Here is a 15,812-nt window from a genome sequence, read left to right as displayed (position 1 = left end):
GATAAAATATTTGATAATTTAATAATGAAAAAAATGTTCTGGATTAGAGCTTAATATCAAATGTGGACAATTTCAGGGAGAAGTTTCTCCACAAGACAAAAGGGGAAGAAACACTTTTCTGTACTGGTGCCAGTTATAATCCTGATGTACTGAGAAAGTGGCATAACTTCCAAAACTTGCAGAGATTTACATAGACAAATATACACATGCAGGAAGTATTTTCTTTATGAGGCCCAAGAGACTTACATTTATAGGTAAGCATTCTCTAAGCAAATTGCCAGCTACTTTATACAGGTGCGTAGAGAGGCCACATAAAAAAAGGGAATTGTTTTATGAAACCAAAACAGAGATATTGAAATCATGCCAAACAAGGAAGGGGCAGCCCCATCCAGCAGACTAAGCAAGTGATGCTATAGATTCATAAGCAAGTAACTAAGCCACCCACACGGCCTGCGTAGCCTGCCAAGAAGACAGATGGTGCTACTTGTGAAATATCTTCAGATGTTCCTCATAGTTTACAGCATACATTTTATGGTAGAAATAAATGAAAAAAGTAGTCTTTTATTCCTTATATTTTATTGGCTACAAATGTTACGTTATGTCCTTTTAAATCAGCCTACAGAAAAATCTGCACTTAATTAAACCCTTTAAATAATTGGTAGATTTTAACTTGCCTGTGGAGATTTGATCTCCGTACTTGCAATTTAATCTCAAAGTCTCAATCCACATTTAGTTTAGTTAATCGTTTTTATAGGCAAATGCCCAATTAGGAACTCTCCATACCTTTTGGGCCTGCTCAGGCTCAAAATACCTGTGCTAAATAAACATACTTAAAAGAAAAAAAAAAAATGGGGACTGACCTGCTTTAATGATGTTTGACATGCTGCCTCTGAAAGGTGATATTCTGGCATTTATATTCTAGATTTCACTGGAAGAGCTACCTGTGCTTGCATTCACAGTTTTGCGATGATAGCAGTTTGGGAGGTCTGCAGATCACGTTGAACTTGGAAGATTTGGAGTATCACTTCAACTATAAGGAACTGAGTTTCTCTACTTCCAGTTGCTTATGCTGTACACTTTTCTTTAAAATAATTTAGTTTAAATATCAGGTTACTGGCATTCATATGATTAAGCTTTATGAGCACAAGAGAAACTAAATGACTTTTTTATTTCTTCTGGGGCTTTTTTTTCGAGAAAATATAATACTTATCAAACATACAATACAAAAAAAGGATTTTAGACAGGTGCTCAGCTTCAATAGAAGTGCTTACTTTTCATGGAAGACAACCAGTGGAAACTTAATGGAATCCCTCAAGAAAACAAGTACAAAACTAAAGGTGCAGTAATGCTTACCTCCTGTCTCATGGCCTTGATGCAAGTAATCTCCACACTTTCTCTCCATAGAGAGGTAGCCACTGAACTAGGATGCGGGATGTGACCGCTGTCAGGAACTGCAGGTCAGAAGCTGGTGTATCAATCCAATGAGAAATGCAGTGTGACCCACAGCTCAATTACAGAATTGCTGACGCCGCTAGCTAAGTCCTTAGGATCCATTACCAGAACACAGAAAGGGCTGTGCTGTAGCTCTCACAGCACATACTGGCTTTTGTAGGTGATGTGAAGGACTGGTCAGATCTGACAATAAACCAATATGGATCCAAAATGCTTTTAAAATTGTTTTTCCTGTTTTCATTCACATTTTTTTCACGTTATAATCTCTCCCCATCCCTCCTTTTGTCAGCACTGAATTCAAGTTATTAGCAGCATTCAGTTGAGGAAAAAAGGGCACATGGCTCATTACTTAACTTCATCCTAGCATTATCATTATATACAAGTTATTTTGTTTTAGAATCCCATACACATCACAATCAATCACACTCATTTTTTCCACCAAAGATGAGGTATATAGGTAGCTACTGGTTTTCAGCCTGTGTTTAGTAGTCGGTTTTAATCTCATAATCACTGGTGAACAGTCTGCAAGCTTTGTGTTAACAGACATGGATGAAATATCTCCATATAGAGAAAGATACTGTTCTTTTACTTTGGGGCTTTTTGTTGCTGTTACTTTTTCAATCAGTTCAAGATCTCTTACATCCCCCATACTGAACAGTTATAGATATATTTAAGAGCTGAAAACTGAAATTTCAAAGCTCAGCTTAGTCAGCTTTTAAGCCATTCAAAGAATTTCATTTTCTCCGATTCCCATTTTGGTGAGGCTGGGGGTTTTTTTTAAACAGTACTTCTTTTTTTTAAAAAAAAGGCCTTGTAATTTGAAAACTAATAGTACTGTGAATATTATTCTACCCCCTATGCTTATGGGAAGATTGACATGAAAGGAGCTATGTGACACAATCTGGTTTTGTGTTTTCATCCCACCAGAGCCCACTGAAGTCCCTTCCCTCAGAGTCTCCAGTGACCAACTACCGCAGCTCTCACTGTCCAGCACAAGGGTATCCTAGCCTTCCTCCTCAGACACTCTTTAGTTCCACTTCTTCTGAGCAATCAGAGTTCAAAAATAAGAATAAAACAAACAAAATAATTAAAAATACAGTCATCCAGCAAATATTTTTAAAGGACTAGTCCCAAGGCCTATTTCTATTTAATGGTTATTTAGCCTAGCTCCCCAGAGCTCAGCCATCTGACAAGAGGCTCACGTAACCATCCAGCTGTTTCCAGTCCCCAGCTACCACAGAGAGTTTTTTCTTTGTCCTTTTCAGCAGGCAGCTGAGCTAAAAACTCTCACTAGACTTGATGCCTGTAGCAAGACAGGGTTAACTGGCCCTCGTTAACCTGCTCTGAGCCAATATGGCATTTGTAGGACCCCATCTCCATATGTGTTTATCTGTCTCACCACCAAAAAGTCTGTGCAAGTTTCACCTTTTTAATGGAAGCCTTGATACAAATTTCTTCACAGTGCATGCACCTACCCTGTCACAATCAGCCAGCCATAAAAGTGCTAATCAGATGTTACAAATAAGACTCATTAGAATATTGGGTGCTGGTTATTTCTACTTCAAAGGAGGGAAAATTGCTGGAGATTCGGGATTCATATCGAGTCCCTGCTTAATAATTTATCTTCATGAAAGACAGGTATTAGGAAGCACTTACTCTTCTAGGATATAAATCCACTATCCTGAGCACTTCTGGGCATCCACTATGCTATTTCACTTTTCATAAGAGAAAGTATTCAAACTACAAGGCAGATTTAGACACACTTCAACTGACCTTCACTCTCCCCCCTCCCATTGCAATTCAGTTAGCTATAGCTTATATATCCTTGTATATCTTCTCTTCTAAATAGCATATGGAACCATATCCACCAGCCTGTGTATGATCCTACTTTGTTTGTCATGTGCTTCAGTTTAAACTAGCCTTGAATAATCCCTTACTCTCTAGATGCAATGATTAGGACTGTGTATAAGCCCTGCCAAATAGTGTAACACAAAGGCAGAGTCCCTCTCTCCCTATGCAAGGTCACATATGTACATGCAGGGACTGACACAATTTGCCTCTGTGAATTCTTCAATATGTTAAACTACCGAAACATTTAAGCTAATTAATTCAAACATAATAGCTTGGAAAAATCAAATATTCCTTATTGCAGAAGAGTGGCTCTATAGAGCTATAGATGTTGCCAAATCAAAATAATGTTGTAACTTTAAATGCTACTGGAGAGTGCAGATTGACAGCCTGGAGATGTCACTTCATCTACAGAAAAAGACACCACAGATCCCCTGTTACCTGACTTACACCAGAGCAAGCGTAAAAGGACACTTAGTCATTTTTCGAGGTAAGAACGAATCAGCTGCATTTTGCTTACATTTGTCTGTCTACACATTTTCAAGCCTTCTCAGAACTGTGCTTGCTTTTGCTCTCTATTGCCGTGGCCATTAATCCTTTTGCTCACTTATGCTCCCCCTCCCATTTGAGGTTCTTTATCCTACTGCCTTAGAAAAATTATTGGCTAATTACTGGCTAAATGACTGTATTGATTTCAGGAACTGCCTGAGTAAAAACCAAACAAGCAGACTAGGAACATGGAATTTTCTTGATGCTCTGATTCTCCAGACAGTATTTTCTCAGCCTTTTTCTCCTGACACTCTTGATGAAACCTAAGTGTTATCTCTGATTTATTTGGAGGTATGAGTAATATCACCTGTTTTCAATGCAGCTCCTACAATGCAAGATGCAGGAAGCTGCTTCCAGTAGTAATCACTCTGATGTCACATCAGTTTAGCTGAAATCAAAATAAATTCAGAAAAAGGAAACTGGCTATTAACTGTAAACCACACCAAGGACTTCATGCTTGAGTCTACTGTGCCTTCATTAGACCATTGAAATAAGCGGCATGCAAAATGGAAGGTGAGCCTTCTCCTTAGAGTAGTAAAAAGCACTCAAAAACTTGCAAAAGAAATGAGGCTTGTTAAAGCTTTTGAGAAGGAAAAAATACTCCATACGTTCTAAAAGGCCAAATGCTGTTTCCATGAAGAATCTTAGTTAATTTTCACGTAGAACAGCTCCAAATATTTAAAAGTAAGGAAAGAATATCTGTTTCAGCAGATAGATACTTTTAGTAAATTAATTCTATCTGTCTCAGAGGTATAACTTTTATTTTGCCAAAGCCTTGTAATACATGGTGATGAAAAATAATTTTACCTTTCAATTTTAGTCACAGAGTATTATAACTGTGTCTTGTGATAATTTTGAAACATAATGTCTTTTTTCAGGCCTTTGGTAACACAAGTAACAAAGATTCATATTTGGAATTTATTTTATTATATTTTGTAATTATGCAAATGAGGTACTACATCAGCATTAATCATACTAAATGAAGCTATCTGTTTCAGTTTGAAATACTGAATAATTATTCATTAACAATGACTGGCGAAGAAGCTTAAATCAAATAAACTTGCACTTTAGAGAAGCAGCTTGCAAAAAATATTCTTTGGGAGGGTTGATTTTATTTATTTTGGAGAAGTGTGTAGGCACAAATACTTAAAACCAGATATGATTTGTGAGAAATGTTGTAATAATGTCTTTCAAATGCATTCATGTTTATAAATCTAGTATCTGGAGTTACGAAGAAAACGCTAAAGTGTAATATCACTCATTTTCTTTATATCTCAAAAAAGAAGATGATTCTATCTCCTAGTAAATAAGCTATTTCTAATTAATTCATCTGTGAAGGAAATTTCCAAACAAGCATTCTCAAAAGCAGACATATTACAAAATGAGATTGCTTCCTGCCACTGAAGCTCTAAGTGCATTGCAGCCTCAGAGCTACACTCTCGCAGAGTACAGCTCATCAGGTCACTCTGATCTGAGGCACTAGCTGTGCAAGCTTTGGTTTGTATGTCTTTCTCAGAATGAACTCTGTCGCTCGGTTCAAATGGTTCAGCAGCAAATTGATCTCTCCAAGTTCATACAAACCCAAACTCCTAGAAGAATTTCCTCCTTTCCTTAGACCCTGTGCCTTCTTCATTAACTTTGATATAGGCTCCCTGCCTCACTTCTGCTGTTTCTTGTGCTTATCTTTTTACAGGGTAGTCGGCAGCTTCACCCTTTTAGCTGGCTTATCCAAGCTTACACTGTAAAAGCTGTTCTCATCCCCAACTAGGAAGAATCACTCTGTATCAAAGGTGAAGCACGATGCAGTCAACTTCCACCGGCCAGCCAAGCACAGGGAGCTGGCAACTAGTGCTGTTAATGGTGACGTGTATCTTGTCTAGGCTAGAAAGAATTAGTCTCTGCAAGTCTCCTCCAGTCACCATGTATTTTGTGTCAACAAATGAAGGGGTTTCTGGCAATAAGCTTCTAAATGCTATCTTGTTCCCTGAATAAATAAGCTGCATCATCAGTGGGATGGGGTTTCTTTGCCCTTTAGAGTTCATTTGCTAGATTGTGTTAGTCACTTTGGCTAACAGTTACAGGTCTAACAGAAGGATTCTTTTGCAGTCAGTAACAAAAGAGAGGACTCTCCAAAATCTGGTTTGTCTCATTCAAACACAGATGGTCAGTGTTGGGGTGAGTGAATTCCTCTCTAGAATGCCATTCCCGTTCCCCAGACTGAAGGGCACAGATGTCTAACTTTGGTTAGACAAGTAAAGATAGCTCAGGCAATTTGTAGCCAATTATTTTGCTGGTATTGTGAGAGGCCTAACATAGCCATGCTCACACACTTCTGCGTGTACCATCCTCTGAATAAACTTCAGGAAGACTGCTTCACGTGCCTCTCAGCATGGTAGCCAGCAGAGCTCAAATATGAGCCATCTTTAGATTTAGATCAAAAGCAGTCTCTGTGATTTAAGCTAGCTTCTTTGACTTCACACTGAAATGGAGCAGAGGAGACGGGCTTAAACTGCTATGAATAGGAAAGCAGCAAACAGCAGAATAGTCTTCCTCCTGCACGCAGGAGCTAGCTCTTCTCTGAGTTATTGTTCCACTATCATTTTCCAGGCTCACTTAGGGCAGCTGGAGTAAACTTCCAAATTCCATTATTTCATACCTGTATTAAAACTGCAGGTCAGAGCAAAATTCTCCTGTATGTTGCACAAACACCCGATAAAAAGTATCACTAAACAGCCTGGACCTTGATGAGTGTGGGGATCCTGCAAGGGAAACTAAGCAAGGGGAATGTCACTGTGGCTGAGAAACATAAGACGGACGAAAGTTAGAGGCAAAAGGAAGCAACAGAGCTGAAAAATGATCAGAGTCCTAGGTAACAAACATCCTGTGAACTCCCTGTTTCTGTTCTAATCATCTGGCTTGTGGCTGTCTCAGGGTTTTTTTTTTTCTCTTTTCCCTCTGCCCACATTAACCTTTCCTTGTGGACAGGACTCTTTTTCTGGCTTATTTTTCTGGTTTTGTTTTGGTTTTTTAATAATTATTTGAAACTGGGTTTTCTGTTTGTAGACTTTGGGGACCCTACATCATTTATCCATGCTAAATGATTCAGGGCACTACAGGATCCAACTTTGGTTATTTGACTTCTATTTTAATTCTAGAAATAAATGTTATTAAATTCTAATTTGATTGTCTACTTAGAAATGTTTGTCTCCTCAAGTCTAATGTTTATTTCTTGCGTTCTTAAATCTTTCTTGCTAATAATATAACATCTATCACGGGAAATTGCTCACTACACCAGAAGGAGATTTAACAAAATCTTTCCACACACTCAACGACAACTGCTTTAAGACTATGCAAGTAAAAAATAAGAGCTATCATTCAGAATTATGTCTTCAGATAGATAATGGAGTTTTCTTAAGAAAGTTTCCTGATTTTAAACACACAGAGAATGTAGTTCTCTTTTCACTGCTTGGGTTTCAACAGCAATAGAATTTCGATACAGCTAAGTTAGTACAAGGATTACAAAAACATTTTCAGTGGTAAGACATGGGGTTTACTTCTGGTATTTTGTGAAAAAAAATGGGATCAATAAAAGCCTTTACAATGCATTACTGTGAGGAAAAAATAATTTGTATAGAAGTCACTGTGAGCTTTAGACTAATGGTCATAACTGTAAATGATATTGAAAAACAGATAAAATTAAATAAAGACTTGCAAAGTATAAATTTGCTGCTGGCAATCTAAAAAGGATTTTCTTGTTACTCACCCATGGGATTTGGGGTTCTATCAAGGAAGCTTTCCTACTTGTCATACATCATTTCAAAGAGACATATATAGCCTGGAAACTGCTTTAAGGCAGCTGCAAGCAAGTGTCACTTTGAGTTAAATGCATTATTAAACTGTTGGGAAATTTCACATCATGGGTCATTTATCTATGCTAAATGGGTCAAAAGCCTCTACACATGCCTAGATAAATGAGAGAGAAGAGCAAAATTCTCCCTTGGGAAGTAATACGTTGACAACCTCTTAGAGTTCATGTTGTTATTTTTAGTAGATATGAGGAAAAACGACTTGCTAAGTATACTAATTCATAAAACCAGGTGCCAAATACCCACATGAAAAGGTTACCAAATATCCCCATATTTTGACGTTCCTTCATGCAAGGTGTCAGGAAAATGAAGTATAATATACTTTGGTTCTCTGTCTTTAATGGCTGATTATGTGGTCCCAAAAGATGCACACTGAATAATGTGTATATTACTAGCTTAGTTGCTTTGGGAAGAAATGTGTGCACTTTGAACAAGGCATACAGGTAACAAAAGCAGAGCAATACAAAGTTTCTAAAACTTTGATGTGTTGTTAATATGTGATTTAATTTAGTTGCAGAAAAGTCTTTGGTTTAGTAAATCCTTTAACACCCCTGGCATGTTGCTGGGCGTTCCTGGATACCATGACATGCATCATCAAACAAATTAGAAGCTAACCTGGTAGCCAGTTTTAGGAAATTAGCAGCAATGTGAATCCACATGAGAGAAGTGAGCTAGAAACATTTCTTCACAGTGCATTGGTATTCTTTCATGTTGAAAGATTAAGTTTTCCATCTCCTTGCACATCTGCCCATCAAGCAGACCAGTCAAAAAAACAGTTGAGCAAACAATTGCAAAGGGAGGGCTTCCTTTTGATTAGAAGCAATTTTACTTTCTTGGTAGCTGATAGAGGGGAAAAAATACTTGGTATTGGTATCAGTTCATAGCTCTGAGCTAGCTGAGTTTACATGAAACACAGCATGTGTTTCTGGATGAGAGGCATTGAAAGCACATACCCCTCTTCTGCGAGGCGACCTCTACAGATGGATGGTGCCAGATAAGGTCAGATAAGTCTCTTTTTCAGCCAGAAGATTATGGGATATTTTACTAAATACATTCTAGATATTGGGGAAGGATTCTTCACTTTAACACAAGAAGCAGATTTACACAACTGCTGATGTTAATGACTAGAGCAGTGAAAAATAAATAATAAAGCTGGCTTGGTTACTCCCACCTGTGGCAGTGACATTTCTATCAGTACACTGGCCTCAGCCCCCAGGGTAGCCAATCCTGAGCTCTGGGCAGCTGCTTATTTTAGTATCTTCTATTTTTTACTGTTATGGCCAAATCAGAGAAACCTGAGAGCACCAGCGATCCAACAAATTCAAGGGGAAAAGATCGTGGGTGATTTTCCTATCAAGCCCCATGAGAGCAGCATGATGATGAAGTCATCAGATTTATTTATTTATCAGAAGAAATTTCTATACAGCATGGGGAATAATGGAAGTTCTCAATGTATTCCTGTCTCTAAAAGTCTGAACACTTTCTTGGCAGTAGAGAACAACATTTCAAAATACACACAATCCCTGGTGTAAGAATTACCTTGTCAGCATTCATTATCAAAAAGATCTCTGTTTGACTGAGACACCTGGAAGGTTCTTATTTGCCACAGCCCAGCACAACAGCAAAATTCAGAATGAGCTGATCCAAGAACTGAACTTAGTCAAATTCTAGTTCTTTAGGACACATTCTCTAGCATAAACTGGAGGAGCAATGTCAAAATTTTGAGAGGAAATCTGATGGAAAACACGTTTCCTCTCTTAATCCATGGATCTTACTGCATTTCAGACTGAATGAGCCCATAAAATACATTTCCGGATAGAAATCTGATGCTTTTGCAGAAAATGTTTCTATGCCTCGTTCTGGTAAAGATTGAGTACAATGTTCATTGTCTGTGTCTTGTTAAGGAACCTTGAGTGTCACAAGCATTAATAAAAGGCTAACCGGGATCCTGACTCATTGCACTAACGTTTCTGTCAGATCTAACATATGTAATACTTGCAATAACAATGCAATAGGAATTCTGAAAAAAAGAAAAAAAAAAAAAAGGCAAAAAAGAACTTGAAAAACTTTTAATAGAAGGATTATACCATTATTAAAATTTATTTTATATCCTTCATATTAGTATATGGCTCAACTCTCCATGGGCTTTGCTCTGAAAACTCCAGAGCTGAAGTGTATGTCCTTAAGAGCTGCCAAAATTCATCTGACTTCATTTCAGCAGGAAGCTACCTGCTTTCATATGATTTTGTTATCGTTGAGCACAATTATTAAAACCAGCTGTAATATCAGCCATTTTGTTAACTTTTCCTAAATCATGGTTCATGATGAGATCATCACTGAAGTTCTGTAGAGCTCAGAGGGCCTGATTTTTAATCACACTTGATTACTTTAGTACCCATCAGTGTGAATGGGGTTAGCCAAGAGATACATATAGGCACAAAGTCAAATCCTTGCATATGTGATTGTCTAGTTATCATTAGTCCCTTCCTTTTGTGTATCATTCTAAGTTTCTGCTTAAAACAATGATTATTTCCCAGACTGTGACTTACTAACCTCAACCTTCTAACCAGCTGGGTCAGATATTCTCCAAACGATGCCTTGAATTGCAAAGTGATCTTCAAATCTGAAGCCATCACTGAGAAAGAGTCAGTTTAGATGATTCCTAAAGTTGCAAGACGCCACTCCTAAATTTATTTCAGTATCCGAAACATGCCTTTTTTAAATTGTTTTTACTTTTCAGTGAAGAATGGATTTCCTATTTTGAAGTTTAGTTGATTTACTGTTGAAAAACTTTGAAAAAAATAAAATTGTTGAAAAATGTAAAAGATCTGCATGTAGTCAACATCACTACTTATTTTAGCTGATGCAACATGTAAAAGAGGATCTTAGCCTCACACAAAGCACTGAAAATTTCAGCTTTTACTAAGCTTGATTTAGGACAAAGACGAACTATTTTGTTGCACTCACCTAGAAAACTTTCAGCCTGTAGCATTTATCATAACTGTAAAATCAAATGCAATTTAAAGTTACATCCATGTAAGTTTTCTCTTTAACTGTTTTTCATATTTATTATTTTGTAAATTATTTTCATACAAGAAAGACCTGTTAAAACTTTAGTATGTTAAAAAATTGATGAACCAAATAAAGCAAAATGTAGCAAGATGTTTGGCTGATGAACCAAGCAAAGCAAAGCTGATCTGCTTAAGCCAGCTGACACTACTGGCATTATACCAAAATGTACAAACATATAACCTGACCTATCAGTACATTTTATTAAGATGTCACTGAGAACAAAATTAAAACATCTCATTAAAAATTTTCTCAGACACAAAATTAATGTATATATCAAAGCCATGACACAGGTTCTCAATTAATTAATTAACCTATTTTAAAGTACAAAATCTCTGTGCTCAGGTATTCTGTCTATTGAAAGTTTCTGACAAGGTCCCCAGCTATCCTGATAGTTTTTTAAGCTAAATTGTCTTAATAATGTAAGAATAACTTATATCACCATTAATTTCTTACTTTACTCCTCTTTATAAATTTGCCAGGGTATGAGAAATAGATATTATAAAACAGCTTCATAGATTAGAAAATATTCCTGATGGTTTTCAACATGCAATGTGGGTAAGATTTCTTTATAGAGATGATTTTAATGTATTAGTCTTCTTTCACCAATAGCTGGTTTTTGTTTGTGTACAATGCTTGTTGTCACAACCTACATCAGGCCATTTACAGTATCAACAATGGCTCTAAATTAAATAAGCTAGATTTACTTAATTTGCTCTGTAATAACAATATTACATTATTTTAGCCAAACGTCGATGTCAAACTGAACAGAAATAAGAGGAAAGCAGTAATTAGTCTAGGTTAAAATATATCCTCAAAGGATATTAAATATGCAAGAGCTCATCCATGAAAATTAGACTGCAAGAGGTTACACCATGTATTGGCTTATTTTGTTACATATCAAATTATCTCTCATGAATAAATATATCTAATAATGTTTAACTCTATAATTTAATAGTGCCCTATTAAAAATACTTTCTGAATCAACCAAGCTGTGTATTTGATTTTCTATGATTATCAGATTTTAAGTACACAATAATTAAATGTGCAATTTGTACTGACTTCTGCAAGCACAAATAAAACGACTATGCTCTTTAATTCCTTTAGTAGATAAGTTCAATAAATATGAATACCAGGACCTAATACTTAAGCTGGATAATAATGCAAGTTAAAGAACACAACAAGATGTGAAGTTTCCTAATAGAAAAAAAGGTTAGTTTAGATCTCTTTGTTTATTTAAAGCAAGAGAAACAATTCCCCAACTATTAAATTTAAGTTTGATGTGCTTTGCAACATGAACACTACTGTATTCCCTTCCCCACAGCTACAAGACCACAGCTTTCTTAAAGGACTTGAAACCACAACTCATCTACTGTAAAATCCTCACCTTGTCATTAGGCAGTGACACAATTTCCCTGTCAAACAGCTCTGAACTTGACTGACCCTCAAAACCTTCGGAGAGTTACCCACAGCTGAAACCGAGCTGATCTGGGTAACCTCCCTGCCACTTGCTGCCACAAAGCACTAAGGGATACTTTGAAAAATGAACTTGGTTAATAGGTGCTGAGGAAGTACAGGTGAGTTACAAGTCCCCGCATGCAGCATTAACCCAGAATCATCACTGCTCTCTCGTGACAAGAAATGATAGGAAGGACTGCTCTAGTTGCCATGGTGAACTCTACTCGAAGATTGTATCTTTTGCTCTCCTTTTCCCTGGAGAGGATGAAGATCTTCATGGAGTTTTTGTTCCCTTTTTCACTGGTCCCTGCCCCAGCATCAAGCCCAAGCCACAATGCTGGACTGAACAAAGATTTGGTGCTATTTGCTAATTCTAAAAATTCATGAAGATAAATTAGCCTCCTTCCTGCTGTGTTCCCTCCACCTTAAGAAATGAAGACGAAGAGTGGAGCAATCAGCTAATTAACCCTCTTCCAGGCACAAAGAGCTGCATTACAATGTGACATTGCTCTGCCCTTTTCTTTTTGAGATGTTTTCAGGGCCTATCAGAGTCTGCTCTATGAAAAGACCCTCTGCATCTGCTCTTGGAACCTGCTAATTACAATACTGTAATTAAACGCACACGGAAGCAATTACCTTCATATATCACTGTGTCTGACAAGCAGAGAGCAACTTTCAGTTACGACATGCTTAGCTCCACTCTCAGGAAGGTGGAGATTTGGTTTTGGCTCACCTGGTTTGACCACTGCCTGAGGATACTGAAAATCCTTATTGTTGTCTGAGCTGCAGTTCTGTGAAGAATGTGAGCACACATCCATGCGTGCAAATGGGCCAGAGTCTCTATGAGTAGGTGGTGAAGCCCCAGTGTAGTTACTGGCACTGGGTAGGGACCATAGAGGCCAAAGTGTCTCCAGCGTAGCCATTGCCCCATCTTCCCCTTGAAACAGACTGCTTGTTTCTCAACTGCAGTTTCTGGTTCCTGAGTCTCTGCAAAGAGACAAAGTCACAACAATATCCTGGGTTTTCCTTGATCTGATTCTTCATCCCTCTTGTGGTTTCAGCATTCCCAACCTCCTTTTCTCTATGACAACAACAGTACTTACTTTTTCTTCTAGTAGCATTTCAGCCTCAAGGAGAGCAGAGCTTAAGATTTCATTCTGCTTGGTAAGGAACAAATAATTTTTTTTTTTTTAATGAGTGGGCCCTTTGGTTTTGATTCAGACTGTTGTTTGCTCTACAGTACATTTTGAGCCTGCAGCTGAGCTAGACATGCTTGAGGTCCACATCTGGAGCATTCAGACCTGTGCTTAGCTGTGGGGTCCAGATAAAGTCCTGCAGATCACAGGCTGGCACAGTAAGAAACCACACAAAAAAGTCCAGACAGTGAGGGGAACACTACCTCACCACTGCCAGCAGGTATCTGAAGGAAAGAAAGGAGCACTGAAGAGAAATTAGAGGACTTAACAGTCACCCCCAGACACTACTACGTTCTGCTTCTGTATTCTGCCTTGATGGTGTCACATCATTATCTGAGGGAAAAAAAAGAAAAAAAGCTGCTGTAAAATGTCAGTGCCTTTGAAGTATAGACAAAATGCAGACACATCAAAATGTATTTTCCTTTTCTATACCATTTCTTAAATGAAATATAATGGTCAGCTTTAGGCTAGGTGCTGCCATGCATTGCCAACGGGAAGTGAGAAACAACAGCAACAAATTCATCTTTCTTCCTGAAGTACTGCTTGCAGCATGAGGCAGCACTAATCAAAGACAAATCACAAAGGTTTGGATTTCTTCTGTTCAGTACTAATACCTAGGGGCAAGGTGGAGAAGAGAACTGTTTGATATTGAGCAGCAATACTCCCTACACTCTTTACCAACCAATTTAATGAAAGCTCAAAAGGTTTATTCTGTAAGAAATTAGGAATGGTTTAAATCATACCAAACCCTATTATTTGATGGCACTTCTGTAGCAGCATACAAGAGTTGGAAGAGTTTGTAGGCAATACTACTGATGTGCACAAAAGGTGATTTTTTTCCCACTGCTGAAACAAAGAGTTGCACCTGTGAGTAAGTGTCTGCAGGACCGGGGCCTATGATGCTAAGAACAAAATAAGAGGAAACAAACAGCAGGGATGCCGTAAGAATGGAGCAGCCTGCACACAGCATATAGTTTGAAGTATAATTACAGCCCCACTGAAGCATGAATGTAGCCTAACGTATTTGCAACCACTGTAATCAGTGTAATCATGCTGCCATTTCATTTACTTTCACACATTCTGTTAAGGCATTAGGACTGCTGTGTAGACTGCTGGAATGATACAGTTAATACTGTCCATTTATTTTGTTCATGCTGATAAATCGTATTGTTATTCTGCTATATTCATACTTCTGTGACTTTGAGGCTGAAGCAGCCTATTTCATAGTAGTATAAGAATTCTGTTTGCAGAATAAGAATAGAAAGTAAAAATAGATTTTGTTAGATTTTTAAAACCTTTACAGGACCTTTCATATCTGCTGTTAATTAGCAGCACTGGGACCAAATAAAAATAACAGATAACTCCCTCTTGTAAAATTATTCCTTCCAGTAGCTATTATTTAGTCACAGTGAAGGAAGTGAAAAAAAGGAAAAAGAAAAAGAAAAGACACCAAGAAGTCTAATCTTACTGCCATTTTACTCTTTCCCAAGTGCCCCACTTACAGTTTTCTTTCTTTCAGCAGGTGCATTAGCAAAATAAAATAATATAATGGGAATTGCCTTGAAGGTGTAGAAGGTAATTAAAATAATATACATAACTAAGTGAAGCAAGGGTAGGTGAAAGTAATGTGCAAGGTTTAACATCTGCTCTACCATATAAAGCCCTTAGAAAGAAGACACAAACTGATTTAGAATAGATTATGTTGCTGATTTTTCATAATAATTATAAACCTCCTTCTTTTCAGATAGTTCTTCAATGCAGTTTGCATAAACAATAGAAAGAAGTAAAATCACACTAGTGAAAGGGTAATGATTTTTCTGCTGATAAGGGTGCTGATGTCCATGCTGGGGTTTTTATTTATTTATCTTAACTATTTATGAATGTTGTATTTGCCCAATTTTTAAGGAAACATTTTCTGTGATTCTTCCTATATCAGGCCTTTTAAAGAGGTAGTGGAAAATGGTAGAGTGAGTGTTTAATGAAAATTCTGCACCTTGATGTCTATCTAGGAATTTAAACAACTATTTAATAAGCAGACTCATAAGAATGAAATCTATATAACAATTAAAATAATAATGCTCTTCTAATCACTTAAGCGCCTAGAGTGTATATCAAGGTAATCACATTCATTTTAAATTTATATGCTATGCATATCCTTGGAAGCATTTTGAAAGAAAGTGCAGAAGACACAGGTGCCTAAATTAATAAACATTAGAAAATCAGCAAGAGATTTAACTACACTGGTTATTGTTTTCAATTATTAAATAATTAGTTTGAACATCTTTGTACACCTGGTCCCAAATCATGGGATTCAATTACCTTGAATGGCTCTGGGCTGCTATTTGATCACTTAATACTAAATCTGCAAAGTACT

This window comes from Strix aluco, chromosome 14, assembly GCF_031877795.1.
Source record: "Strix aluco isolate bStrAlu1 chromosome 14, bStrAlu1.hap1, whole genome shotgun sequence".
Classification (NCBI taxonomy): Eukaryota; Metazoa; Chordata; class Aves; order Strigiformes; family Strigidae; genus Strix; species Strix aluco.
This window is presented reverse-complemented; position numbering follows the sequence as displayed.